General features: G+C 42.0%; 1 protein-coding gene across 17 annotated transcripts in view; it reads right to left on the reverse strand.

The window, feature by feature from the left end:
- LPP (LIM domain containing preferred translocation partner in lipoma) overlaps positions 1 to 27,923 on the reverse strand; it is a 655,110-nt gene that overhangs the window by 573,403 nt on the left and 53,784 nt on the right. For all 17 annotated transcript variants that reach the window (XM_079155229.1, XM_079155218.1, XM_079155217.1 and 14 more), the window contains one exon: positions 17,735 to 17,848. The gene's annotated coding sequence lies outside the window, so the exon portion shown is untranslated. The remainder of the gene's footprint in view (positions 1 to 17,734; positions 17,849 to 27,923) is intronic.

The raw sequence follows: 27,923 nt of genomic DNA on the forward strand, positions 1-27,923 counted from the left end.
GCATCAAAAATCAAGACTAGATCTATGGTTCTTCATTCTGAGGAGTCTTATATTAAGACTCAATCACAGGTCCCAGCCATTGTATTTGTGAGTCAAATGAGAAATTTAGGGACCAAGCATTTTTAAAATTTTCTTCTAGAGATTTAGTCCACGTTTGCAAAACATTGGACAAAGAGACTCTAAATTCCTTTGCAATCCCTAAGTTCTAGGTAAAGCTTCTACCCTCTGCTGCTTTACAGTCTCCTAAGGATGACGCTGAGAGCATCATTTCATTTGTTGCCATGGCTCAATCTCCAAAATAATACAATAGCAAAGATAACAAACTAATCTATGGGGAAAAAAGTATTAATACATTGTAAAGTACTTTTTATACATGAATATTAGTCACATCAACTTCTTTATAGCATATAAAACCATTCCTTGACTTTTCAATGGTATTCTTCTTCTTCAAACTAATCTGCAATAGGTTAAAGCTCTAAAATTAGCCTCAACCTTGTTTTCTGCCAAAGTAGCCAGGAACTAGTATCTTGGTTGTATTATTCACAGCATAGATCTCAGACAGGAAGACTTATCCAGAGGCCACCAGCATGCTCGCAAACTTCAGGCACAAAAAGTTCCTCTCCCCATTTCACAGATGAACTAAATGAGGCTCAAAAAAGTCAAGTGATTTGTGTTCAGTCATACTCAGGCCTCCACACTCCAATATCTTAGGCTTTGAAGGCTAGACTGAGTAAATTTCCTGTTCTGTTTCCTCTGAGTGCCTCGATACAACCAGAGTCCTCTCTCCAGGCCTGAGTTCACCAATCTCTAGCAAAGGAGGATGAGTTCCTATTACTTCGAGTCACAGGCTGTAGAATGAAAGAAAAGCTTTAGACATCAGTAATTCACTAAGTCACTTAATTGATTAGTAACTTGGAGCAAAATATTTAGTATGACCAAGTTTCTATTTCCCTATCTACAAAGAATAATTTGAGGAATTCAGTTGATGCTTTTAAATAAGTATGCACCCCTACTTTATGTCTTGTCTACATCAGATGCTGGGACACAGCAGGTAGATTCAAGACTCCTGCTCCCTGGGGCTCCCAGGCTTTACCTACTTCCAGGGAAAACTTAGGTCCTGAGTAGCAAATGTCAGAAGTAAAAAGAATTTTTAAGATCCCCTATTTAGAGACGACTTAAATGAAGAAGATGTGGAAAATCAGCACAGTTCTGGCAATAGAAATGGCACACAATTGGGATATAATCTGTGAAGAGGAAAAGAATCCCTATAATTAAATTTCAAAACACTGAGCTAGGGATAGGAGAAAGGGCAGAGGATGTTAATCACAAACAAATTAGTGAAATAAATTGCAGGCTGTTTGCTTCCTAAAGGCTTCTGAAAGTTATCGAGGCCAATGATTACAGGGGCTGATGGGTCACCATTTCTACTAAAAGGGCAGAAAAATGAAAAAGACACCTAGAAATATCTCTCTGTTCCCAAAGCCCTCAGGGACCATGGATTTAATGTTAATGAAAAAGAAATGATGGTGATCATCTTGTTCAATAATCTTATTTCATAGAAAAAGGAAGAGACAGGGATAAAGAAACTGCCCATGACAACAAAACTATTAAGAAGCAAGTAGAACGTTCAAGGGACATTCTAAGTCATTTCTCCATTGGAAATCCCTCACATCATTTTGTACTATTTTATTCACAGAATAAATAAATCCCCGGTGAGAACTTCTGAGGAAGAAAGAAACTCATGAGACAGGATCCATGCCTTGAAAGCACTCAGGGCCTAGTGAGGAAGTACAGTCATTTGTTCACCTTGCATTCACTCAGCTGACATGTCCTGAGAATTTCCTACATTCCAGGTACTGATGCACATGCTGACTTCAGAAAGGAACAGGACAGAGTCCAGGCCAGAAGACAAATACAATATGGCACACATGCTGCCCAGTGAGGTTAAGTCAAAGGACAGGTGCTTCAAAAGAGTGGGTAACTCAGAGGAGACAGGGTTGGTCACCAGGGATGGCACACAAGGGGCACCTGCACAACTAATGACTACGTTTCTGACTCAAGGAGAATGAAGTAAGCATTTAATAGAGACATGTGCTACACATGATGAGAGTCCATAGGGAGGATTCTGAGCAAAGCCTGGGACTGGAGGGAATTATACAATACCCTCTAATTGCTGTGATGAATCACAGATCAACCAGTCAATGGGATTTGAGAGAAATCTTAGAGATGGATACTCGAAGGCTGCACATGTGATGAGTAGCAGAAGTTGAACTGGAACCGGAATTCAGAGGACTAGACCTCTGCCTCTCCCTGGCCGGTCAATGTGCTCAACAGCTGCAGCTAACCCACATTGCCTAAGCCAGTTCAGCAGATAAGGTGGAGGAAGTTCCCACCTCCTCAGAGCGGGCTTTTTTCATTATTGGCTTGAGGTGCTTTTAAACACTCCCAAGTCAAAAGACAGTCTCAGCCTTCCTAGGACTGTAGGTAAAAAGATGTGGTCCTGAACTCACATGAGCGTAAGCTGAGGGCTGGAGAGACTGAGGTCACCGCGTTGGGTCATGCCCCGTCTGGTCACATTCAACAGCACCTGAAGTCAAGGTCTAGTTCCTCCGCCTCAGTGCTGCCAGCTTGGTGCCTGTGGTCTCATTTAGCACAGCCCACAGTATTTGCAAACTCAACAGTGATAGACCCCAAAACAGCAAGGATCACGTGTATTGCAGAGACCGCGCGTAAGACATCCAGACGTAAAGGAAGAGAGAGAAAGAAACCATTTCACAACTTCACACAAGCCTTGTAAAGGTCCTTCTTAGATCCGACTTTCTGCCAGGCCACCCCCAAAACTCTGGAAGTTCACTCTCTAATTAAACTGACCCTACCATGCTATTTTCCTATCAGTACCCAACAACAAAGGTAGGAGAAGAGGGCCGATTTCTAGCAAGTTCCAAAGATTCCTTTATGTGTAATGAGAAACTGAAATAATGTGGGGAGTGGGGTGCGGGGAGGGGGGTTAGCTTTAGAAAAAAAGCCTCAGTTTTAAATCAGTTTTCACCGATTTGTTCCATAATGTGGTACAACTCCTGAAGATAGGAAAAATTAAGTTTTTAGAGCTGATGCAAAAGAAGCAGGGGGGTAGATTTTTTAGGTTGTGTCAATTGTCACTGTGGTGTTTCTTATTAGGATTTTTCTTACTGTCATTTTTTTTGTTATATTAATTATAGTTTGATCAGTGAAGGAGCTATTTTGAATCTATGGGACTTTCCTAACCAGATTGTTTTGGCATTTTAAAGTCACTCACATTCAGGGCCTAAACAATATGGCAAGTTTCTTTCTTCCCTCTCTCCTTTATACTCACATTCTAAACAAAGGAACCATCTGTTCTGTCTCTAAAAACACCAGCCCTTGTTTTCGTTTCTCCATTAATAATAATGCCTCAAACTTATATAATATCATTCTCCAACTTGCTTATTAAAGGATTTTGTAGATAGTGCCTCATTCATCTTCAACATTATCCCCTATAAACTGGGGAGAAAGGGAAACTATTTGTCAATTTTCAGTTTAATAAATAATCACTGGATATTTAATGAATTTTGTATGAATGATTGCATGTTAGCCTCGGACGGGACCTGGGCGGCCTCCTACCCCAATTCTGGCTCCTATGTATGTCGGAGACTCAGAAAGGAGAAGTGATTTTAGGTTCTATTTGTGTACTTAGCTCTCTATTCCTGACTGTAAGCAGAAGGGTATGAACTGCATCTTGCACATATAAAATCTCTGGTACCTCATGTGTAAAAGTGCTCAGTTCAACGTTTATTGAATGAACAAAAATATTTGTGCACAGTTAGTTACACAGGTAGCTATAGCCAAGCTGGAATCAGAGCTCAATTCTGCCCTCCTATTCAGTGTGTTGGTATTTTGTTTTATTTTATTTTATTATTTTTTAGGTATCATGTTTACCTGAATGCACAAAGAATCAAATAGAGACACCATCAGAAAGGAGTTGAGGTGGAGGCAATGAGAAACAGGCCCCACCTATAAATAAAAAAATTCGCTGACGAAATTCAATAGGAATCCTCAAGTTAGGCCATTGGCAATGCTTAAACTTAACCCCTGTGAAGGCTGACTCTCCAAAAGCTCTGCGTTCTTCATGTGCTCCATCTATTGGGAGATTTGGAGGAGCTGTTCCTTAAACATTATCCTGCTAGAAAAAACGATCTGTCTGAATGCCAAAGGACAGCATGTCTCTGTAACACCCATTAGCCCAATAAGAGTGCATCCTCTACCCTGCCGTTTAACCTCATCACTCACTGTAACTTGAGAGGCCTCACAGCGTCAGGATCATGAAATCCACCAGCCCAAAGTTTTCCAATGAGCAGAGAGGTCACTGAAATCAAGACCTTTTTTCCATGTGCCTAGCTGGAAATCAGCAGCTCATTTGGCAACTTTTTCTTATTTTCAGAATGTCCTATTCCCTACAGCTAATCCTTGACGTATCAGGAAAATTAATGGTTCTAAAAGAGCAAGTTAAATTTGAGATTCTGACATCTGAATTGCTTCTTTAGTAGTAATTCTAACAAAGTCAATAACTCTCTAAAGATTCTTCAAAAATAAGCTGTCCATGTAGATAAGAAGCTGGAGGTCCTAGGAGAGAAAGATCACTTTTTTATTATCAATTTTTGGTACTCAGGATCAAACCCAGGACCTCAAGCATACTAGTAGGAACTTCGCCACTGAGCCACACACACACCCAAAACCCAAAATCACTTTCTTTTAAGTAAAAGAAAACACAAAAATATTACAAGCAAGTTATAATTTGGTTTCATGTCAGGTGGATCAGTTACATACGAGTAGGAAACAAATTAGTTTCAAAATACAAATATAATCGACATAAATGAATCTTCAAACAATTCTGAAATTTTTTCCCAAGGGGAGAGGAAGGTGGGAACAGTAAAAGGAAGAAGAGAAAAACAAGTGCATTAGAGCTTAAATCTTAAGACAGTGTGTCAGACATGGACACAGGGGACTGCCATCGGCGCACAGGATGGTCCAGCACACCGCAAAGCATTTATACCAGGCCATGCAGTAGCAGCTGGAAAAATGTACAGTATGTACACCAGGGCAGACAGCTGCAGAGAGGCCCACACAGAGAACAGACACAGCAGACTGAATTCTCACTAGATTAGTGGTCCTTTCTGCACCACCACCCTCTCCGAGAGCATTGGGCTTCCCATGGTCCCTCATTGGTCTTACAGGAACTACAAGGAACATTCACTCTTTCTTAACACTTCCTGGATGAAATGTGGCCCTTTTCACACACATGGATGTTCTTTCTGTCATATTATTTCCAAAAATATCACTTTGGACTTTGCAAACATGCCTCATAATCCACTGTCCTAATATTCTACATTGAAAAGCAAAAAGGGCCCTATACTTAACATAGAAAAGATTCACTCATTGTTACTTAAATGGCCTCGATCTACAAACCTAACTTCTTCAGAGGACGCTCTTTCATACAGCCACTGGGAGGTCCATTCACTAAGTGTTCACATGATCTCTGATTATTTGGCCACTTATGTCTGCAAAGGTGAGATGGCCTACACGTGGAGTTCTCAATCCTTGCCTTGCTTCTCCTGCCAAAACTGTTTGAGGGAAGAAGCCCAAAGAATGCAGATGTTTCATCAAACCTGAGCAGCCCTACTTACTAGCTACTAAACACAATTTGATAGTTAAGAATGTACTTTATCAAATAAGTTCTATCAAAGAATGTTGTTGGTCTAAATATGCTAACCACATAATTAAAGTTGGATGATCTTGGGCAAGACTCTCTCCACCACAGTGGACATCAGTTTCCTTTTCTACAAAATAAAGCAGTCAAACCAAGTTTGAGTCCTTCTATCTCGGAAATGCTGTGCCTAACATGAAGTTGCTGTTGCCAAATGGTCTGATGTCTCCCTTTTAGTTTGTTTGCTTCCATCCCACCTTCTATCTCTTATGCACTGAATCTCACACACACACAAACACACACACTTCCATCCCACCTTCTATCCTTTATGCACTGAATCTCACACACACACACACACACACACATTCTCTCCCTCTCTCTTCCACCGCCCCCCCGCAACTATTATCCAGTAAACAATCTTGTTAGGCAATTTGCAAGCAATTCCTTTCCACCTCTCCCCTTACTGTATCTTTGCTTTAAATTTGATACCCAAAATATTTTTAAATGAAAGAAAAATGAGACACACATACATTGACAAATAAACCCCACCTTGAGATGAGATCTGTGGGGTCCAGCAGGCTCTTCATTGTTCCAGGTCACAGAAGCAACCATCTGCCATCTCCATGGTCCAGGGGGAAGGTTAACCAGAGTTACTACACTTCAAGTCCAGTCTCTACTGCTTACTCTCTGGGGCCCCAAACACCTCATTTTGCTTCTCTGGGCCTCAGTTTCCCTAACTTTAAGGTGAGATGTTTGGAGTGCAATGAATCCAAAATAACTACCCGATTTTGATATTCCACCCAAGAGCTCTGGAATTGCATTAAATATAAACATAAACCCTCACCCAAGACCTCTAGCTGATATTGGCATTTGCCTACTGACAACCAGATAAGTGAAAGTGACTTTTTGCATGATGTTGCATAATCAATAATAATAGCACATCAATAGGAGCTAATACTTCTAATTTGTTTTGTTTATTTGTTTATTTCCAGGCTAAGGAAGTTGCCGGTATCACCTGCCACTGGCCTTTGGAGATTCCATGATGCCCTTTTTTTGACAATAGGCCCCAAGTTCAGAAACTAAAAAGGTAAAAATAGAAATCACACAATAAAAATGGGGAGACCGAAGTACTGAGAAAATGATTTAGGGAAATACCATATCGCTCATTAAACCTTTCTTTAAAACCAATAATGATAGTAAGAAAGGATAATATAAAACAAAAGTAAAATTAAGCCCAGAAAAAGACTCATTTGCCTGGAATCCCTTTCAGCCGTGTCATCGACACAGACAGCAAAGACCCATAATATTCATGCTTCTATTTGCTACCCTCGACTGACATGGTTGATCGTTTGTTTTGTTTTAAATAAAATGGGGAAGCAACAAATATATTAAATTCGTCTGCAAAAAAAACCCACATTTGCATGTGGAAAACAAATAAGTGGGTGCCTGAATGGGTGATTAGGCATGCAATTGCCCATCTGCACGGGCCGAGTGTCCCTGCAGGTGCACGCCATGCAGGAGCAGACAGAGCATCCGCACAGCAGCCCTCGGTGCCTCCAGCACAGAGGGTTACAGGAAGCCAAAATCCTTAGCCACTGGACTTGTTCTGTGCCACCTAGAGCTATGGTTTCAGCTCTTGATCCGCCACCCCTTGCATCTTAAAGCTGAAAAACAGGAACACCTTTTAGCATTTTTTTGGTTAGGTTTTTGTAAATTTTTTAAATCCTGAAGGCAATCTCCCCCCTGAGCATCCTTGACGTTTGCTTAACCAATATTTGTTGCTGCAACTGTTTTATTGGCATGTGTGACCACTCCTACCATCTTCACTTCAGCTCCACCAGACTCCTCTTCCTGGTCTGAATCAAGCACACTTCAGTTTCAAGGTCTTTGCAACCCGCTTTCACCCAGCCCAAAGCACTTTTCCTCCCACCCCACCCCCAGGACTCTGGTTGCTGCCTTGCTTCATTCAGGTCTTGGATCACAAGTACTCTTATCAACAAGACCTTTTCAAACCAACAACAAATCAAAATTTGTGTCCTCTTAACTCTTTGTGTCTTTAACCTGCTTCATTTTTCTTTTTCTTCTTAATAAAATCTTATATTTAATCATCAATTTGTCAGATTTTGCTTACAGTTACATCTATTCCCAGAATCTAAAACAGTATCTCATACATAGTAGATATTCAATAAAGAGTTAATAAATTAATGAGTTATCATTATTTGCAAACCACTACACCAGAAATCTCTTATGGAATAGGACAGGATTCATACCTGTCAAACCTTGATAAGTTTTTATGATCCAGTAGAGAAATCTGCTTATATGGCAGAGCAAAGTGGCCTGAATGCTCTAGAGGATGCAGAAGCAAAGCACTCTGATAGAACAGAAAAAAGCAAATCAGTGGGGGCAGGGGGCAGAGACAGCCTAAAGAACAGAATTCTGACCAAGCATGGTGGTGCACATCTGTAATCCCAGTGGTTCAGGAAGCTGAGTCAGGAAGATCATAAGTTACTCAGCAACTTAGGGGGACCTGAAGAAACTTAGCAAGGCCTGAAGCAATTTAGCGAGACCTTGTCACAAAATAAAAAGGATTGGGCATGTGGCTCGGTGGTTAAGTGTCCCTGGGTTCAATCTCCTGTGCCTAAAAACATAAAAAATAAAAAAAAAATTAAAAAAATGAAGAACAGAATTCTATGGAACTTTATTGAAAAGAAACACAGAAATCATCTTCAAAAATATATTCATATGAAAAAATACTAAGACATCCTAAGTTAGCCTCCATTCTTTCCTTCATTAATAATGCTAACAGCAATAGAAGATCACCCCAGATAAGTCAGCATACCTGTGTCCAAGTCTAAGGAAAAAGGAACAAATCACTTTCCTTCATCAAGCCTTCATTTTAAAAGGAAATTTGTAAATTCATACAAAATTTCTCTTCAGAATATTCTAGATTCTCAAGACGGGGAACACATTATAAAGGTTTCTGTTATGGTTTAGATATGAGATGTCCCCTCAAAGTTCATGATTAGACTATGAGAGCTGTAACCAAATCAGTGGATTAATCCATTTGCTGGATTAATAATTTGAAAGAACTGCTGTACTGGGTGATAACAGTAGGCAGGTGGGGCATGGCTAAAGAAAGCAGGTCACTGTGGGCATGCCTTTGGAGTTTTTATCTTGTCCCTCTGGCTCCTCCCTCTCCCCCTCTGCTTCAGGCTACCATGAGCTGCATAGTTTTTCCTCATCACACCCTTCCACCATGATGAGAATTCTGCCTCTCCTCAGCCCAGAGCAACAGAGTCAGCCAACCACAGACTGAACCTTTCAAACAGTGAACCCAAAATTAAATTTTTCTTCCTCTAAGTTGTTTTGTTGGGTATTTTGGACACAGCAACAAAAAGCTGACTTTGGAGTCCAACTTCATATTCCTTCTACCTAAATACCCGCAATGATTGAGAACTTTGATTCCCTAAAAAGCACATTCCATCTGTGACTTGCTTCATTTTAAAAATTGTTTCTCATACTGTCTTTCTGTTGCTTCCACCTACTCCTTCCAGAATTCATTCTGAGGTCACAAAGAGCTGAGTTTTGTCCTTCCCATGTCCACAGGAGCACAGGACCTCCTCTACTCCCTCCTCCAACTTTTCCACACCAACAACTTCCAGTTCCTTCTTCACCCCTCCAGGGCTGTGGTTTCCAATGCCTGCACCCATCCTAAATTACTTCTTGCCTTCCCTCCTCTCTCTTTCTCCCACTTTCCCATGACCTGATCTCAAGCTGACTTTCTACTCAGGCAACCTGACTACTGAGAGCCAAGCATCCTGTATCGGGTTGGAAGGAAGGGTGCAAGGGGTCTAATGGATTCATGGGATAAGAGTGATCCAAGTAAGACTCTTCAAAGGTTTTATGCCTTTCTGATCTTGACCTTCAACTGCCATCATTGCCATAAACTAGAACAGGGTGGATAGCTCCTTGGATGTCAAAGAAGTGAGAGTCATCCCCTGACCCCACTGCACCTCAAAGACACACAGATTTAAGGAAGTACAGTAAGTCATGAGCCTTCTAATCCTTCTTATCCCAGCTTCTCACCTCCCACAGACATCCTATTTAGAATATGTAGTTTTTAACCAATCTCTGTACCTAAGAATTGGGTTTTAGACTCTGACTTGCCAAGTAACCATGGGCAAGACATTGAAAATCAGTAAATCAAAATGTCCCAGAAGAAAAAGAGAACTTTTTATCACCTGGTCTAAAAAATCTCCTTATCTCAATTCTCTGCCCACAAACTTAGACACCACTCTAAGCGATCATGACTCAATTAGCGTGGAGCCTCAGAATTCTTCTCAACACTGTACCACAAGGAGCTACTGCCAGTACAACATTGAGCCGTGTGAAGTGAAATTCAAAGCATTTATTCCTCAGCTGAGGAAAGTCCAAGGATGGGCCTTGACCTGTCCACACTTTAGTTTTAGAAGCAAATCTAGAACTACATAGGCTCCTTCCCCTATTCCCCTAAATCACTTTTCCTCCTCTAACTCTGATTTTCTGTGAATATTCCTTGGAGTATGAAGTGGTGGCTTGTTATCATTTTAAATTGGGAGAACAGATAAAATGTTTCCAACACAGGGCAGAGCTTCACAGAAGGCTGTGGGGAAGAGGTTCATCTACAATGGCCTGTAGAAAGATGCTACCTAGAGGAGCCAGAGTGGTACACCTGTCTTCACCAGGGGGAAAAAAAATGTCAGAGGTGCATTCCAAGGACAAGGAAGAGTTGTGGGCTGAGTAGAAGTGGTGAGCTAGCCATGGAAAATGGCAGTGGGAGAGGGGGGTGGAGAAGACAAGAAGTAACCCAGGACTACATGGAGTTTCAAATGGTACTATTTTAAAAGTTAACTTAAAGAGCGTAAGACTAAAAGTGGGAAAAGAAGGTAAGAAAGGAGTGGAAGGATAAGTAGAGAATATATCTCCATTCTCCATGTGGAAAAAAGACTTGCTTTAAACCTATTACAGGAACACTTTCATTATGTAAAAGCCTATTTTGTTTTCATGTCATTCTTAGATGACATCATAGAGTGGCTATAGCTGTCTCATACCTTATTATAAATAAATCACTAGCTTCATCATAGAACAAGCCAAGGCCCCAGATTTAAAAGGAAAATATTAGATCATTTTTAATAACTGATATAATTCAAGCCAGTCTCCACTGAAGCAGAGAGAGGTGATGTCATCCTCAAGAAGTCCAAGGAGAAACCAAGGAGGGTCAGAGCTAGGCAGGTTCTGAAACACGTCACCTACAGATGGAAAAGTCGCTGGCAACACCTGTGTAGAGCTGGACCCCTGGACAAAACTGTCTTACCACGAACACCAACACTTCCTTTTAGTGTGATGCCCAAAAGACCTTCGTGAAACACAGTTTGTGAATTTTTTTTCCCCAGAGCTGCTTTATTTCCAAATATCAGAAAACATGAGCATCTTATGATGTTTGAATTTATGTCTTGGGAGTCATCGAGCTGAATTACAAATGTTAAGGCTTTCGGTTATGCAGGAAAACATGAAATCTGGGGTGAATGATACGCAAATGACTCAAGTCTCTTCCCAGCCAAGGGGACAGTGCAAAGTGAAGATACTGAGACAACAGGCTGACACAGGAAAGAACAAAGGGTGATTTCAGCAAAGTTAGTTACAGACTATCAAGAAGATGGGAAACCACTCGTGTACCTACCACGTAACGAAGTACCATGCTCAACAGGCACTCCCTACATGTTTTGCTGCTTTGTGAGCACAAAAGACTCTGAGCTGGCCACTTTTTGCCAAGTTTTTTTAGATGTGGAAACAGGTTCAAAAACTGATTAAGTGACTTAAGATTAGGCAGCTAATATGCAGACTCCCTGCTCTAAATGCTGCTTGTCATACTGCCTTCATCCAACAAAAATTTCATTTCTTGCTACAGACTTTCAATAAAAATGAAATAATGGAGCTCAGCATAGTGACTGACACATGCCTAAAATCCCAGGGGCTCAGGAGGCTGAGGCAGGAAGATTGCAAGTTCAAAGTTGGTCTCAACACAACTTAGCAAGGCCCTAAGCAACTTAGGAAGACCCAGTCTCAAAATAAAATATAAAAAGGACTGGGGATGTGGCTTAGTTGTTAAGCACCCCTGCATTCAAGCTCCAGTCTCAAAAAAAAAAAGAAAGAAAGAAAAGAAACAATTGATAAGAAACACTTTGAATACACCAAAAATTAAAAAATTTAAAAAAATATATATAGAGTTGAAAGACACCAAGGAGTGGCGAGTAGTATTCTATTCTGGACAGTATAAGATTTTTTTAATGACCAAAGTTGCACTTTCTTCATTTTGTCTGTAGGGCTACTAATAGCTTGACCATGATTTTAAGTCTCCCCTTTCTATTATTTTTTTAAGAATATGAAGGGGGACTCTTAGGGAACCTGTCATCTTCTATAAAATGAACTCCTGAGGCTGGTTTTATAAAAACACTATTTTGGTAGGAGGAAGAGACACATGCCCTGAAAAAGAAACTTTGTGCCGACAGAAGGTATTGGCTAAGGTTTTATGTCTGATCCCGTCAGCCTCACAGCAATGCCGTATATCAGTTGTCTATCTTAATACAAATGTTATTCATAGCTGTGGAGACATCCTGTCTGAGCCAAGTAACACTGATTTATGCAACTTTTCAGGACACAGCATGACCCAACAGGAGAAGCAGATCCCCAAGGTGTAATGAAAGGGACATCAAGGCTCAAGATGGCAGATTTTGACCTATTTTTCCCTAATCTGTTTCTGGGTCAGGAAACGGATTGAGAAAGGACTCATGCCTAAAGGTTGGGTGGACTCATTCTGAGGCAGTGTGGTGAGGTGGAAGGGGAAACTCTGAGAGAGATTTTATGAATTCTCCCTTTGCTACCCACTGGCTCTGTGGCCCCAGCTAGTCCTCCCCTCTCCAGTTCTTAGTGTCTCACTTATACGGCAAAGGGCTCAAGCATAACTTTCAGGTATTTCCACCAAACAACTCTAACTGCCAAGGAAAGCAAAAACATACAGGTAGGGGAGCACATCATTAAGTGAAAACTTGTGTTTTCCCTCTGAAAAATCATGCCAACATTGCATTCTGTATTTTCATCTCTCTATTATCATTTTTAAATGGAATTTTCCCCACAAAAAGTTTTCAAGTAACATTGACCCACAGAGGTTTGTCAAGTTTATTCAGTAGCTCCAGGTAACTTCCCCTCTCACCTTACCACATTCCAAGCAGCATGGAGTATCTGTGGCAGGAAGCCCCTAAGATAGCCCTCTCTAAATCTACCTCCATGTAGTCATGCCCTTCTGCAACCTCTCCCCTTAACTATGCACTGGATTTAGTGACACACACGTATCGAAGAGAACAAGGAAGAGAGAATGGAGCATCACTTTCAAGATTAGGTTATAAAAAGTCTGTGACTAGCAGCTTCAGACTTTTCTTGCTCATTAATTGGAGGGAAGCCAGCTGCCATGTGAGTTGCCCTACAGACATGGCAAGGAACTGAAGCCCTTAATCCAACAATGTGCAGGGACCTAATCTTGCCAAAAATCATGTAAGCAAGCTTAGTAGTGGATGTTCCCACATCTGAGCCTTAAAATGAGACTGCAGGTCCAACAATACCTGGACTGCAACCTCATGAGAAATCTTTAGGCACCCATCTAAGATGCTCCCACATTCCTGGCCTATAGAAACTATGAGACAATAAATGTTTCTTGTTTCAAGGAGTTAAGTGTGGCAAATTCTTTACACAACAATAAATAACTAATATAGTATCAAAGTTTGAAATGTCCAGTCCTGGGATCCTTTAATAGCTCCTACCAACTCCACCATCTTTCATGAGACCTAGGTAGTAGACATAAGAGATTCAACATCAGGAACTCTTCAAAGAAACCTTGTCGCCAAGAATGTAGACACTTTCTAGCTTTGTGACATATACTCAGTCATACTCTGCCCCTATAGACATGACCATGGTTATAAGTTCACTGCACCAAAAAGTCTGTAAGACATTTTCTAGAACAGCACATTGGTGGGCAATGAACTGAAGACTAAACCATACATGGTAGGTGTGGCCCTCCTTATCTTCCTAGCCGTACTCTGACAAAACCAACATGTTTGGAACCTATCCAGCCTCAGTGGGCCAAACTATGGTCTCAGGACCTCCCTGCAACCTGAGCTGCAGCCATAAAGCTCCAGTTCTGAGATCAGATCCCCTCATTCTGTGAAAACTTTCCAAATTGTCCCCAGTCCTTTCTACTCTCCCAGTCCTATATCTAGGCTCTGTGAGATCTGAGGCTATGACCCACTTCCCTAGATCTTCCCAAGCACCTAGCATATGACCTAAAACACATCTAGTGATTAATAAATGTGTGTTGTGGCAGGGTGCAGTGGCACATGCCTGTAATCCCAGCAGCTCAGGAGGCTGAGGCAGAAGGATCTCGAGTTCAAAGCCAGTCTTAGCACAAGTAAGCAACAACAAGGGAAACCTCAAGAATTCCTCTGATCTCCTATGACCATTCCCAAGGGAGAACAGAGGTATCTGCCCCAAAACAGAAGAATATGGAAGTAAGAAGAAGGACCAAAAAGAGAGCTAGCTGTACTATTTACTTTCATAAATGGTGAATATGCCTCCTATAAGAAGTTATATGAAGAGTCACATATTCCAGGAGGCTAGACGGGTCACTGCTGAGATCCAGTGAGTCTTGTTGTAAATTTGGAAGCAAAGAGCAAAAAAATCAATAAAATCTCACTAAGCAGATGGTCACAAGTGCCTGACCAAGTATTTGTAGAGAGCCAAGACATTCACCTCTGTCAGAAGTGACCGATATTTTGCTTCCAGCAGAAAGTAATGCCTGATACTTCTTAGAACTAAAGAGGAAATATTAAAGCTGAAAGCCAGGGCTGGGGACATAGCTCAGTGGGTAGAGTGCTTGCCTTGCAAGCGTAAGGCCCTGGGTTCAATCCCCAGCACCGCAAAAAAAAAAAAAACCTGAAAGCCCTTGGCAACAGTCAACAATTGTACATGGGTATCAACAGAGGAAAATAATTTCCTTCCTGACGCCCCCTGGGCCAGTCATGCCTGGAGCAGAAGGTGTGATTATCTAACCAAATGAAGCAAGAGTCAAACAAGGAGGCATGGTTTCTCTGGAGTCTCCCCAGCAGGAGACTCCTTGGTCTCCTTGGTCAGGAGACTCCTTGGTCTCTCCATCTACCTCCTTATCTAGCTCCCACTGCCTCAGGCAAAAAGGAATGTGAAAGTCTTAACAATATATAATTCTATTTCAACTTTAATTATCATTATTAAACAAGGCTCCAGATCTAGTTTCTTTCAAAGACTAAGGACAAGGTTAGTGCCCATCCAATCTTGGGGAGGACAGGGTACTGGGTTGGGGAAGGAGGTATAATGAGCATGTGGCTTTGCACCAGGAGCAGTGCTGGGCAGCTGAGTTACTGTCTTCTTAGATGAATCTTTGAAGAAAAAACTGTGATAACATATCATGTCTAGACCACACTTCATCATGTAGTCAACTGCTGGGCATCTATGAACACACTTGCTCTAAACAGACACAAGAAGCAGGCAAGGCAATGATTATTACCTCTGATTCCAGACTATAAAAATGAGGGCAGAGAGATACTATTTTTCTAGGGTTGCAAATCTAATACTTGGTGGGCCTTCTATTACCCCACCCCACCAGTCTCTGCCTTTGTAGGCACTCAAACTTCTTAAGCCACACTGGTCCCAAAAGTCTCTTCCTGTTCGGTCATTCATTTCATTCTCACAGCCTCATTTGTGCTAGAATTTCTATAACTGATCAACAGAGACTCAGCCAGTGCTTGGCAGAACACCCTCAGAGAAAGCGGCTCATTACCTTTGGATCTATTCCTTCTATCCATGAAGATGCTGTGCATCTGTTATGTACCAAGCACCCCACTTGACTATGAGGATACACATGTGAACACAACATTCTGTCCCTTGACTGCTTTTTACTGTCCCTCCACCGTTTCACATTCTTCAACGCCATGATCATGTGTACCCCAGTGTCCTGCCTTCTCACAGTATCATTCCTGTACTTGGTGGGACACCACTTCTGGTCCTCTCAGCATCCCATATAGAGTTCAGCTGGCTAATGTCCCTTTCAGAAGGTGAGGCATGAACTACATCCTAATACTCTTTGGAGGGCCCTGAAGTGGGTAAAGAGAGATCCAGAACATCCCTGGTTGTCCACATACAACCTCTTCCTCCTAATAGTACCCGGATATTCCTTAGAGCCACTTGCTCTCCATTGTTTAGTGGCCACAAGGTTCAGGTGGGATTGTCACTGTACAGTAATCCTATGAGAATATGGTACACAAGGCTCTCTTTCCCTCAGGAGGAAGGAGGATGCCGATAAACTGTGTGAAGAAAGCAAATAACTCATGACCATGAGATACAACATTCCTAAGTATGAAACCAACATAGAAAAGCCAGCAGAAGAGGAACACTGCAGAGAAACAGCAGCAGCCCTGCTCAAGCTGAGCCTGAAGCCCACCTTTGCTCTGGATTAGCCAGTTTCCAGAAGTTCTAGTTTGCAGGATCATCTATCTACCATAATCTAGATACCATATTCCCTTTAAAATAGTCTGGGGCTACACTAGCACATTAGAAGACAAAAGGCTCAAAACTAGCTTACCAACCAAAAAAACAAACAACAACAAAAATCCCTCTGGGTCTTTTCTGGCTTGCTCCTGTTAAAGCAATTTCTCCTATTCTGTCATTACACACTTGAGTTCTTTAAATCTAAGGGCATAACAATTTAATTTTAAACACTGAGAAAATTTAACAGGTGGAGAAGCTAACAAAGATGCCCATTTCATGCTTAAACCAATGCTAGTGGGACCACATTTGAGATTTTTAACAGACTACAGTGTTAAAGAGTCAACGTCAAAGAGCTCCAGCCTTTTATGTTATGTAGATCAACAGGCCCATGGAAAGTCAGTTGCATGTTCATTAAAAAGACAGGGTGACAAAATGCCAACTACAAATTCAGCCACACTTTTAAATGAAATTACATTTTATCAATCATAATAGCATCTGCTCTGTTTTGAAAAACTACACCACAAACATGGTGAAGCATATTATTTACGCAGTATAATGCCAATGCTTGGGCACAGAGGGTTTGGCCCTCAACATGGAAACCACAGAACTAGATTTCTAAGCGGAAGCCTTAGCCAGAATTCCCCAACTATTTCCCTCAGCTTTTGCCACAGCTCAGGTGATGGATTCTTTTCACCATGTTCATATTTTTTTAGAATGTGATATTCTACTCTACCCGCTAAACACAGTGTTCCAAGTCACAAGGGAAAGCTTACCATACCTGGTGGCCCTTTTCCATCCTAAGGGAGCACCAAGATTCAAGTTATTGCAATGGTTCACTAACACAAAGCAGGTTCATTAGCACAGAGGCTCAACCCCTCTGCCTAAGCAAAGCTAGGCTCCTCTACCTCAAAGGCTTGTTGCAATATTAAAATGAGGTCACAAAAGAAAGCACATCTTGCACAGGAATAAAGAAATAAACAGAGACACTCAATAATATTGCTTTCTTCCTTCACAAATGCGCATATCACTGTTGCCTGACATTTTCATTTTTGGTCTCTCAATTTCAAGAGCACTCCCCTTCATGCCAAAGGAGAAAGAAAAAAGCAGTACAATTACTGGCAACCTGAAATCACCGTTACTCCAAATTTTCCTCCAAATTTTCTGCATGCCACCTTCCAAGAGCTGAGTCCAGTCTTTGCTTTGCCACACATTTTATTAGCACTAATATATCTTGTCTATTGCCAACAAAATCAATTTTTTAAAAGAAGGGCATTTTGGTCTTCTCTGCTTCCGAATCCTAGTTACTGGTACCCATGCTTTACATGAAAACCACTGACTTTTAAAATTCATTAAATCACGTACACTGATTTTAAAAGAGAAACATCTTGTTTTCTGTGTAGGACTCACCAACTGAGGAAAAATATCTTCCCTCCAATGAGTGCACGGTGGACAAAGCACTGGACTGGATTTGGCTAACTGGACTCTGGTTTCACTTCCAACTCTGAGTCTCTGTGTCCCCACCTGCGAAAAGTGAGAGAAGAGTGTCTAAACATCTCCAGGATGTTACCAGCTTCTGAACTCGCCAGGTATATGAAACCTGATTGACCACAGAGACAACACTAGGCTTGAAACCCACAACTCTAGTAGCCTACCTCTATGCCTCCTAAACCCAGATCAGTTTCTAGCACTTTCCAGTTCACTGTTTTCTCTCAGAATGTTGAGGAAGGAGAATGGTGGTTCCTCAGTCTTTATCTCTCAAATCGCCTGGGAAAACAGTTTCATCTTCATAATGGCAATGATAGAGACAGAACTCTTGGAAGCATTTTAGACAAGGGGAAAAAAAAAAAAAAGATAAATCTGAACTACACCAAATAAAAAGAAGAAAGGAATATGAGCTGGAAACAAATTTCTAACTCCGGGACTTTGTGACATCTCTGAACTTCAGTTTTCCTGCCTGAAAAATGAGAGCCAGCGAGCCACACAGAGCTGGAAAATCTCAAAACCTCTTTGTAAGTTCTCATTACAGGTTTCTTTCATTAAGAACTATTACTCTTTTCTGAGGACTATGCAATGTATATTCCAGCACAAAAGTACTCCATGTCAGTGGCCTGCTATAAAACTTTTCCTTTGAGTACACAAGAGAAAGTCAAATACTTGAAAATCGATCCCCCCATTCTTATTTCTCTGATTATAAACATCCAACCCATCATACAACTGCTTCATGTATATCATCTCATTCAGTCTTCAAATTCCTATTATACATTCAAGTTGGAAAAGAGCTTTAAAATGGCCCACCTCAACTCTTCCAACTACTAAGAAGAAAACCTAGGAGCCACCAGGGCGTCAAGAAGTTCAGGGCTGGATCCACTGGATCTAGTTACTGCCCACTGGCTTTGACAAAGGACATGGACTAATAAGGTCTTTGACCATATGATGAACTTACATACCCAGGCCTCTGAACACCTGCACCAAACAAGAGCAGAAAGAAATAAAATAAGGAAAATGAAGCTTAATCAAGATGAGTTTAGTCAAGCAATGACTTTCCTCAAAGCTGGTGGTCTTCAAGAACATCAGAACTCTCAAGGTTGTTTTCATTGAGAGGCACAATTTTGAATTTGCTGGGGAATGGATTTTCAGGAAGCCAACCTTAGTGCGATCTCATAGACAAAAAAAAAAAAAAAAAGATAGCCCCCATCCCCCAAGCCCCATGAAACCAAAGTTTCTTGCAGAGAAAGAGAGTAAAATCAGAACAGTTTCTACAATCACAGCAAAGGACATCTGACTTCCCAGATTTCTAAACTTCACAGACCGGAACAGCTCTCCACCCTTGGCCCTAGGGAAGTCCCATTCACACACTCCCCACCTTCCCTTCATGCACTAGTGAAAGTGGTCTCCCTTTGCCATAGTCAACTTCTCTTTTAATATTTTTTTTTCTTCTTTTCCATAAAGAGAACAAGCAGCTTTGCTAAAGAACCGCTGTGAAATGATTGAAGTTCCCATGCAAACAAACCATTAGCAGAGTTCAAATGCAATTTAAATTACCAGTTGTTAAAGTGCTCCTCAATTTCGCGGTAAGTTTCCAAGGAGAATTACATGCTATATACTATTTAATTGGTTGTTTTCTATTTTTTAACATCCATTTATTCCCCCCCACCCTCATATTTCAGAAGTGTCTATAAAAGCTTTCCTTTAAAAAATTATACATTGTTGAATAGATTAAATCTAAAGATTGAAAAGTATCAGAGAAACAGCTGCAGGATTACGCAGCTCTTCAGAAATTGATGGTTTTGACACCAGAAAACATGCAGAATTTTTAAATCTTAGGAATCACCTAGTAGGGCTCTCACTCTTTACGGATGAAGACACCGAGGTCCTGAAAGCGAAAGGAGAAGCTGGCCTCATGTCTTCTCCCTAGCCAGTGACAGATTCAAGATGAGACCCATGGCTACTAACTTTCAGCCCCCATCCCCCCGCCACCTCTTCACATAGTGGTCCATAAATAGCAGAAAATGAAGAGAAACAGCCAATGGATTTCTTTTTCCACTTCTATTTTTTTTTTTTTTAAAGAAAACTGAAACCCTCTTTAAATATACTCTTGACCACTAAGGTAGAGATGGGCAATGGCAAATCTCTCTCTGAAAAAGGAGTAAAGACTGTTGAGTGAGTACAGTCAAAAAGAATACAGACCCAGCCATGTCATAAGTAGAGTCACCTGGCAGGAAAAGTCAAGATGCTCATCCAGATTTATTAAGCAGGTAATGGGTCATGGTGACTGCAGGTTTCCACTGCCTTATCTGCCCTGAATTAATGGTAATCCTAGAGGAAGAGAATAAAGATCTGTGGAGTGAAGGCAGGCCTTGTCACATCTGTAAATAGAAGGGGTTTCTAGAAGCCATCAGGAATGCACTCTGAAGTTCAAGGCTTTGATGCTGGACTTATGTAAATGCTTTTTAACCTCTGGGAGATCAAGCCTCCCTACCTGTAGTACAGGGCTAATAACACCTCCCAGTACTAGTGCAGCACTCATTTCCTATAATTCCATATCCAGCATGTACAGCACAGAGGCTGCATACAGGACACCCTAATTCATGTTCACCTCCTTCAAAGGTTTCTATAATTTCTCAAAGCCTATGGTTCTAATTTATTTGTTCTCCAACTGAGTATTACAAGCCATTTATGTTTTATTAGACACCATATGTCCCCTGAAAGTAAATTCATTTATGTTGTTGTTCAAAAAACAATATAGTACATGAAGACATACTTCTATCTTAGTATTTTCCTTCAAATGAAACCTTTTTTGAAAATGCTATTTAGAAATGGCCTCCAAATCCAGTTTTTTAAACACACACTAGTAAAGTTTCAACTTCATGTTCAATATTTCATTTAAACTTTCCATCAACTTTATGAGAAACATCGCCCAACTGCACACTGAAGAAACTGAAGATCAGGAAGGTAGGTACCTGCTCAAGGTTTGGGGGCTAGTTAGTGATAAAGCTGGAATCTGGACACAGGTCTTCAAAATCAAGCTCCATGACACAGGTTTTATTAATTGCAGTTACAGTTATATGGACTGTTATTCTGCTCAGAACAAAAACATACCTAAAAAACTCCTGCCATTTTCACATTTCAAGAGCTTTGGGATAAAAATATTGGCCACATTTTCCAACTAAAGAAAAGGTTTCACATTAGAGGCATGCAAATCCACCCTGAATTCCACCTTGCTGTTATGTTCTTAAGTGAATTAAAGAGCTCAGAGACTTGGCACTAAGCAGTTATCTACTGGTATGTGGGAAACAGACTGGGGAAAGGTTAGCAATGAGCTAATATCAGGCCAATTCAAAAACAGAATTCAAATGACTGGGCTCATGATCAAACAAATCATGGTAAGTATGCCTAGTATGGGCCCTGAAACCCCTCTGAGGTAACTGCTAGCTGACATGATGGCAAGCTCCCTGTACTCATCAGCAGATGTGTGCTAGCACCTCCTGTCCTTGATTAAGCAGTGTGTGGACACAGCAGGTAGAGCTGCTGAGCTTCACATGCTAGAACTCTCCAAGACTTCACAGCATCACTGGGAGGTGCTGGGATACATGAGACAGAATGAAAAGATGGCAAAAGTACAAGTCCACCCAATGTCTTATGGAGGGTCTAGAAGTTCTCAGCAGATGATGTGACTTCTAAACTAAGCCCAAACACTCGAGACGATCTCCATGTATGAAGAGGAAGAAAATAGGCCAGGGGACACAATGTACAAGAGCCTTGAGGAGGATGAGTTCAGGGTGTTCTCAGGGCCAGTGACTAATCTGGGGAGGCCAATGGAAGAAGATCGAAGGGATGCAGCAGGGTGTGAGGCTGGAAAGGGATGCAGTAGCCAGGACATGGAGGACTTTTTGTCCTGGGATAAAGCATTTGGACTATGAGAATCATAGGGACCGCATTTTGGGAAGTGATGCAAGAGAAGGTTAAATGAAAGAGTCATCACTTTAAGAAAGGAACCCCCTTTCCAGCCAGCCTCCAAGCAAAGCAAGGGTGGGAGTGTCTGGGGAGAACATCTGAAGGGACCACCTTCCCAGAAGGGAAGGTGACTCTCAGAGCTGCCCCTAACTCACTCTGCCACTGCCTCACCTTTAAGTCTGGAACACTCACCCGCAGAACAGATAAGTGGAAGACTCTGGAAAGAAATCAAGTCTTGGGTTTCAACTAAGACCACCACTGTGCTTTCAGGGATCTGCCAGCACTAGCCAACTCCTTGAATCAGAGGGTAGGCTGGAGGCAGGCTCTAGACTCTTTCCTATCTCCCAAGAAGCAAGAGCCAGTGCCTGTACATCTTGTCCTGCGTGTGCCTAAAGCTCCAAATTACAGAGTTCCTGGTCAGACCTAGCACCATGTGACTGGAGTCCCCTCCTAGGAGTGAGCCTGCCCTGATGCCAACGGTTAGGTTGTATGGAATCTCTCTGTCCTTTAAAGGTGCCTGGTAGCAGTTCCCATATGTCCAAGGCCCCAGGAAAATGTGATACCCTCGTTCCCTTAAACAGCTCCCCATTTAGGAGAAAGGAGACATAATGCAGAAGCGGACAAATGACAAAGAAAAAGAACAGATAAAAATGCAATTCTCATAAGACATTGTGATATGTGGTAATCACTTACACACATTTGATTGTTGAAGAAATTCCAGCTCAAATAGGTTAACCAACAGCCAGAAAGCATCACAGCCAGATCTAAATCTGGATCCCATGCCCATATGCACCAGACATTTATTTCCTAACTAACTGTGGTATGAGTTAGTAGAACAGGGAGATCACCTGTAGTGCAAGGGAGTGGTTGGTGTGGGAGCAGATGGGGATTGGGCTGACTCTCTTCAGAAGATGGCATCTGTGCAGAAGTCTATAGGAGGAACAAGAGTTCTGCAGGTGAAGATGGGAGAGGTCATCTCAGACTAAAGGAACACTATGAGCTAAAAACGTGGAGGTATGAAAATGTAGGTTCTTCTCTAAGGAGAGGCAGGGAATGTATTTGATGTAAGGATGAGTGAGGAGGCCCTTCAATGAAGTTCATAGTAGACGCATATTTGTGTTCAGTTACAAAAGGTCCTTAATACTAGGAACAAGGAATCTTTGCTTAAGGCCATTAAATACTAGAAAAACAATACATTTCAAAGCAGATCTGTGGCATATTAAGTTCTACCTAGGATCTCTGCTCCAGTGCTAGGGCTAAGCAAACAGCCTCACAGGTCCAGACCAAGATCAGGAATAATGGGCCCTGGGATTATTTTGGGTCACGGGACAGAGGGAAACTGTTCCCTGTCTTTGACTTTTGGAGTAAGAAAGTCTACACCTATTTCATGGACCCTGACCTTGAAAGTTGTTGGGGCTCATTAAGTAAATTCCAGGCCCCAGTTGGGGCACAAGTTACTCCAGTTGGTGAACGCAGCATGGAGAATGGGATGGGAATCACAGAATCAAAGGAACCGCATTCCACTCTTGGATTTTCCGCTTATTAACTATGGAATCTTGAGTGAACTGCTTCCTTTTAACATGGGCACCGTTTGCTCATTTGTAAAATGGAAACAATAATACTTACAGCGCTAGATTCTTGTGAGAACGACTCAGCTGTGAGACTGAATATGAGGACGTGTATTTCCACATGTGGGACGGCATGTTTAGAATAAATGCCCCCCCTCCTGAAAGCTGTCCTGTTGATAGAGGTACTATAACAACTGTCCAATTCTCCCGGAGAAGTGGTCTAAATCTGGAGTTGTCAACAATTTTTTCCCCTGTTGAAAATTGAGCTGTATTCCCCAGGCAAGTCATTACATCTTTTTGTGCCAAATTGTTTTCATCTTTTAAATGACCCAGTAATCCCACTTTGGGCAATATACATAAGGGAATAATCCAAAAGGAAAAAAGAAGGCAATTTGTTCAGAGATGTTATTCATAGTGCTATTTCTAGCTCTTTATATATCCCTCTATTATAGCACTTATCTCACTGTGCTGTAATTATCCACTCCCCTTCCATACGCCTCCAAATTATCTTTGAATCAATCCCCAGCACCTAGCACAATGCCTGGCATACAGTAAGAACTCAATAAATGTTTGTTGACTGAATGGGTAATATGAAGGAAGTTTTTAAAAAAAAACTCAAGTGAGCACAAACAAAACACCATTTTTGAGAAATGAAGCTCGATTGATTTTTTTTAAAAAACATGTAACTCAGGACTGTAAACTATTTGAAAAAGACTGTGTGAAAGAAGCCTTGGGAATGATTTTTAGATTATTTTGTTGATGATCTCTGAGGATCTGCAGGCTTAAGCCAATTGTAGTATAAGACGACCATGGGATACCCAGGGTCATGAGGTCACATTCAGGCAGCTGCTGTGCAGGGCTCCTTAGGAGTCCTGAATTCTAACCTGACTCAGCCATTACCTTGCTGTGGGACACTGACTAATTTGCCTAACTTCTCTGAGACCGTTTCTACACTGAAAAATGGAGTATTTTCAAGAAAGCCCAGCCCATTAAAAGGAATTATAAGCCAGGTATGGGACACCTGCCAGCAACCCCAGCAGACAGGAGGATCACAAGTTGGAGGCCAAGCTGGACAACTTGGCCAAAAAGCTCTATCTCAAAATTAAATTTTTAAAAAGGGCTGGGAATGTGTCTCAGTGATAGAGCCCTCACCTAGTAAGCTAAGGCCCAGCACTGCAAAAGAAAAGGAATTAAGGAAGCTGATAAGGACCAGCAGGTAGAAATTCATGTAAATGAAGGAAGAGAGTTGAGAGGTAGGAGGTGCCCTACCCAGGCACAGTCCTCTAGCCATGGCAGAGGACCCACCAAGCCTCCCTGGCCCTACCAAGCCTCCCACCAAGCCTCCCACCAAGCCTCCCTGGCCCATCCTGGGAGGCCATATGGAATATGGCCTCTACAGAGATTTTGAGAAGGGCTGTATAACAGAGGACACACCAAGTAACAAATAAGTTCTGGGGATGTAGCTCTGGATAGTCCCCGTGTTCAATCCCCAGCAGCGCAAAAAAAAGAAAGAGGAATATGTTAAATATGTCCCATAAAGTCAACATCACTCAGAAAGTTCCACATTCTTGGTGGGAAAAAATGCTTTATAAAAATACCCAGGGAGAGCAAAGGAAGCTGCACATTCTGCAGGGCTCATTTTGGGGCATTCCAACAGCTCTCAGACAGGAAGTCAAAGCAGGAGGCCACTGCCCTCCATTCCTAGGCCAGAAGCTCAGGGTTAGAAACCAAAGCGGGGAGCACACACACACTCTTGGGTCCCAGAATTACAGTCACCCATCTGTGCAACCCCCCACTGAACATGTTTCCACTTCCGCTTACTAGACAATCACTCCAAACATGTCCTGAACCTTTCGGCATCTCGAAATAAACCACCTCTCACCAGGATGAAGGACCAGTCCCCTCCTAGCCTTCCTGCTTCTGCTTTTGCCCTTTCCTTACAATGTACCTGCCTTGTGAAACATAACACAGATGGTCCCCATCACACCTGGACTCAGATCTTAGTGAGTTCAGGTCTCTACCTGATTAACGCCCAGTAGCTCCAGGTGGCTCTGCTCCCCTGATTTCCCCGCTATAGCCCTTGACCTGCTGCCACAGCCAAACACAAACTGACTCCCACTTCACAGCTCTGTACTGGCTAACTGTCCACCACAGAAATGTCCTCCCCGGTGCTTGCAGGTCAGACTCCTTGTCACTCAGATCTCAGCTTGAACACCACCTGCAGCACTCCACACTCACCGTCCTGTGCCCTTTGTGAATTCTCGGGATTGCTAATCAAAACTTCTTAATTCTCTCTTCATTTCATATCTGCCTCCCCCCAGCACATCCTTTCTAAAGTGTAAGTTCCAAGGGATCATTGTTTTGTGGGTTTAATTTTTCACTCTAAAGCCTGTTCTGGGACACTGCCTAGAATGGTATGAGGCACAGAAGTGGGACACAATAAAGATTTAATGAAATTAGACAAATACATGGCACAGACAGGAGTAACCTGACAGATTACCTCAAGGAAAGTAGCCCGAGCTGTAGCTGACATCCTGGGCTTCAGAGTTAAGCAGAATAGGATCACTAAGCAGGAACAGAATCTCAGGAAAGTTCTCCCACTTCTCTGGGCCTTGGTTTAATCACAGGTGAAATGGAACTGGCCCCACCTGCTTTACACGAGTGTTGGGAGAACCAGAGGTCAACATGAGGGGCACTGACTGGAGGGCTCTGCACAGTCTAAGTGTTCATGGTCATCAAAAGCGACCTCATCTTCTGGGTGAGACCAGTGAACCTCAGGGAGGAGCAGGCCAGGGCTGGGGCTGGGGCACAGTGATAGAGCGCTTGCCTCGCACGTGTGAGGCACTGGGTTCGATCCTTAGTACCACATAAAAACAATAAATAAACAAAATAAAGTTATTGTGCCCATCTACAATTAAAAATAAAAATAAAAGAAAGGAGCAGGACACTTCCCAAAGGAAACATGTCCCAGTCTGCTTCTGCCCACCATGCTACAGACTGGATAAAGAAAAAGTATTGCATACCATGCCATTTATTTATATAGTCTGCCTTCTTCCAAAAAGGATTCAAAGCACCTGACAAAAGATGCATCTTGTTCATAATTTTTCTTAAAGTAAAAAAATGGAGATAGTAAAATAAGGTAAAGGAAGATGATTACAAGACCTTATGAGACCTTAAGTCTCATACCGTTTGCGAAAAGCAGGCTTCAAGTCTGGCTCTGAGCATTCCGGAGACCAACACAAAACCAAGCAAAATACCTGTATCGAGCCCTTAGGAACACTGAGTTTATTGAAATGTCACAGCAATGTGTGAGGAGTTGTCACTATCCAGTTGAGCAGCACCCTGTTTTGACACTTGATTGCTAGCAAGGGTCCAATATCTGCTTGCTCCTGAGCACATGTATTCAGAAGTCAAATTGCTTGGGCTCAAATGCCAAGTCACTACTGACTGTGACTGTGGGCAACTTCTCTCCTCAAAGCCATAGTTCATCCTTTTATAAAATGCAGGTAAAAAAATAATACATAAATGGACAAAGTGTGGCATGAATGTTAGTGAATATTTATTCAACCTTATTAAAAGGAGAAATGCCAACACATGCCATAACACAGATGGACTTTGAAGACATCATGTTTAGTAAAGTAAGCCAGGCAAAGGTGCACATGCATACACTCACACACACACACACACACACACACACACACACACACAAAATGTTGTATGATTCCACTTAGATACTGTCCCTAGCAGAGTCACACAGAGACAGAATACAGAATGCTACTTGCCAGGGGCTCAGGGATATGGGGCTAATTGACTATGTGTACACAGTTTTAGTTTTATAGGATAAAGGGTTCTGGAGATTGATTACACAAACAATCAATGGGCCTAACACCACACAACAGTACACTTAGAAACAGTCAGGATGCTCAATTTTACTTTATGTCTATGTCACCAAAATTTAAAATAAAATAAAATAAAAATAGTACTCATTCTCAGTCAGCTATGGTGGTGATTTAATAAGTATTTAGTATTTAGCCCAGTGGTTGGTAAGCAATTGTGTCAGTTGACCCTATTAACAATACACATGTTGGTATAATCAACCCTGACTTCCTAGTGCCCCTGTCCTCAGCACCACAGCAGGAAGTACCCCCAAACCTCCATCTTCAAGGCAGTCTCATTCCACTTCATGAGCAGAGCCTCCATCTCTGCCAGCCTCAGATGGGCAGAGGAGGAGACGGGTTGTGCACAGGTCCCTGGGAGTCCCTTGCAAGTTCTTCCAGGTGCTGCAGAGCAGCCTAGAGAGCAGCTTCCCCTCCTCTCAACACTGGCCAGAACTAACGCAGGAATCAGCACACTTCCACCGTTCCATGACCCCTGCCACATAGTGCCACTGGCATTAAAGTGCTTTCCCCAAACACAGATCTACCTCCTTCTCAGCCTTGGAGAAAGGAGAACCAAGTTGATCAGAAACTGAGCTGACCACAAAGAGCTGCTCATCATGCAAAATCAGGATGAGAGGGGATATAATAGGGCAGTGCCCTCTTGGTCTTGGTCCTCCTTTGGTCACATCAAAGCGG

This window comes from Sciurus vulgaris (genome assembly GCF_902686455.1).
Source record: "Sciurus vulgaris genome assembly, chromosome: 10".
Taxonomy (NCBI): domain Eukaryota; kingdom Metazoa; phylum Chordata; class Mammalia; order Rodentia; family Sciuridae; genus Sciurus; species Sciurus vulgaris.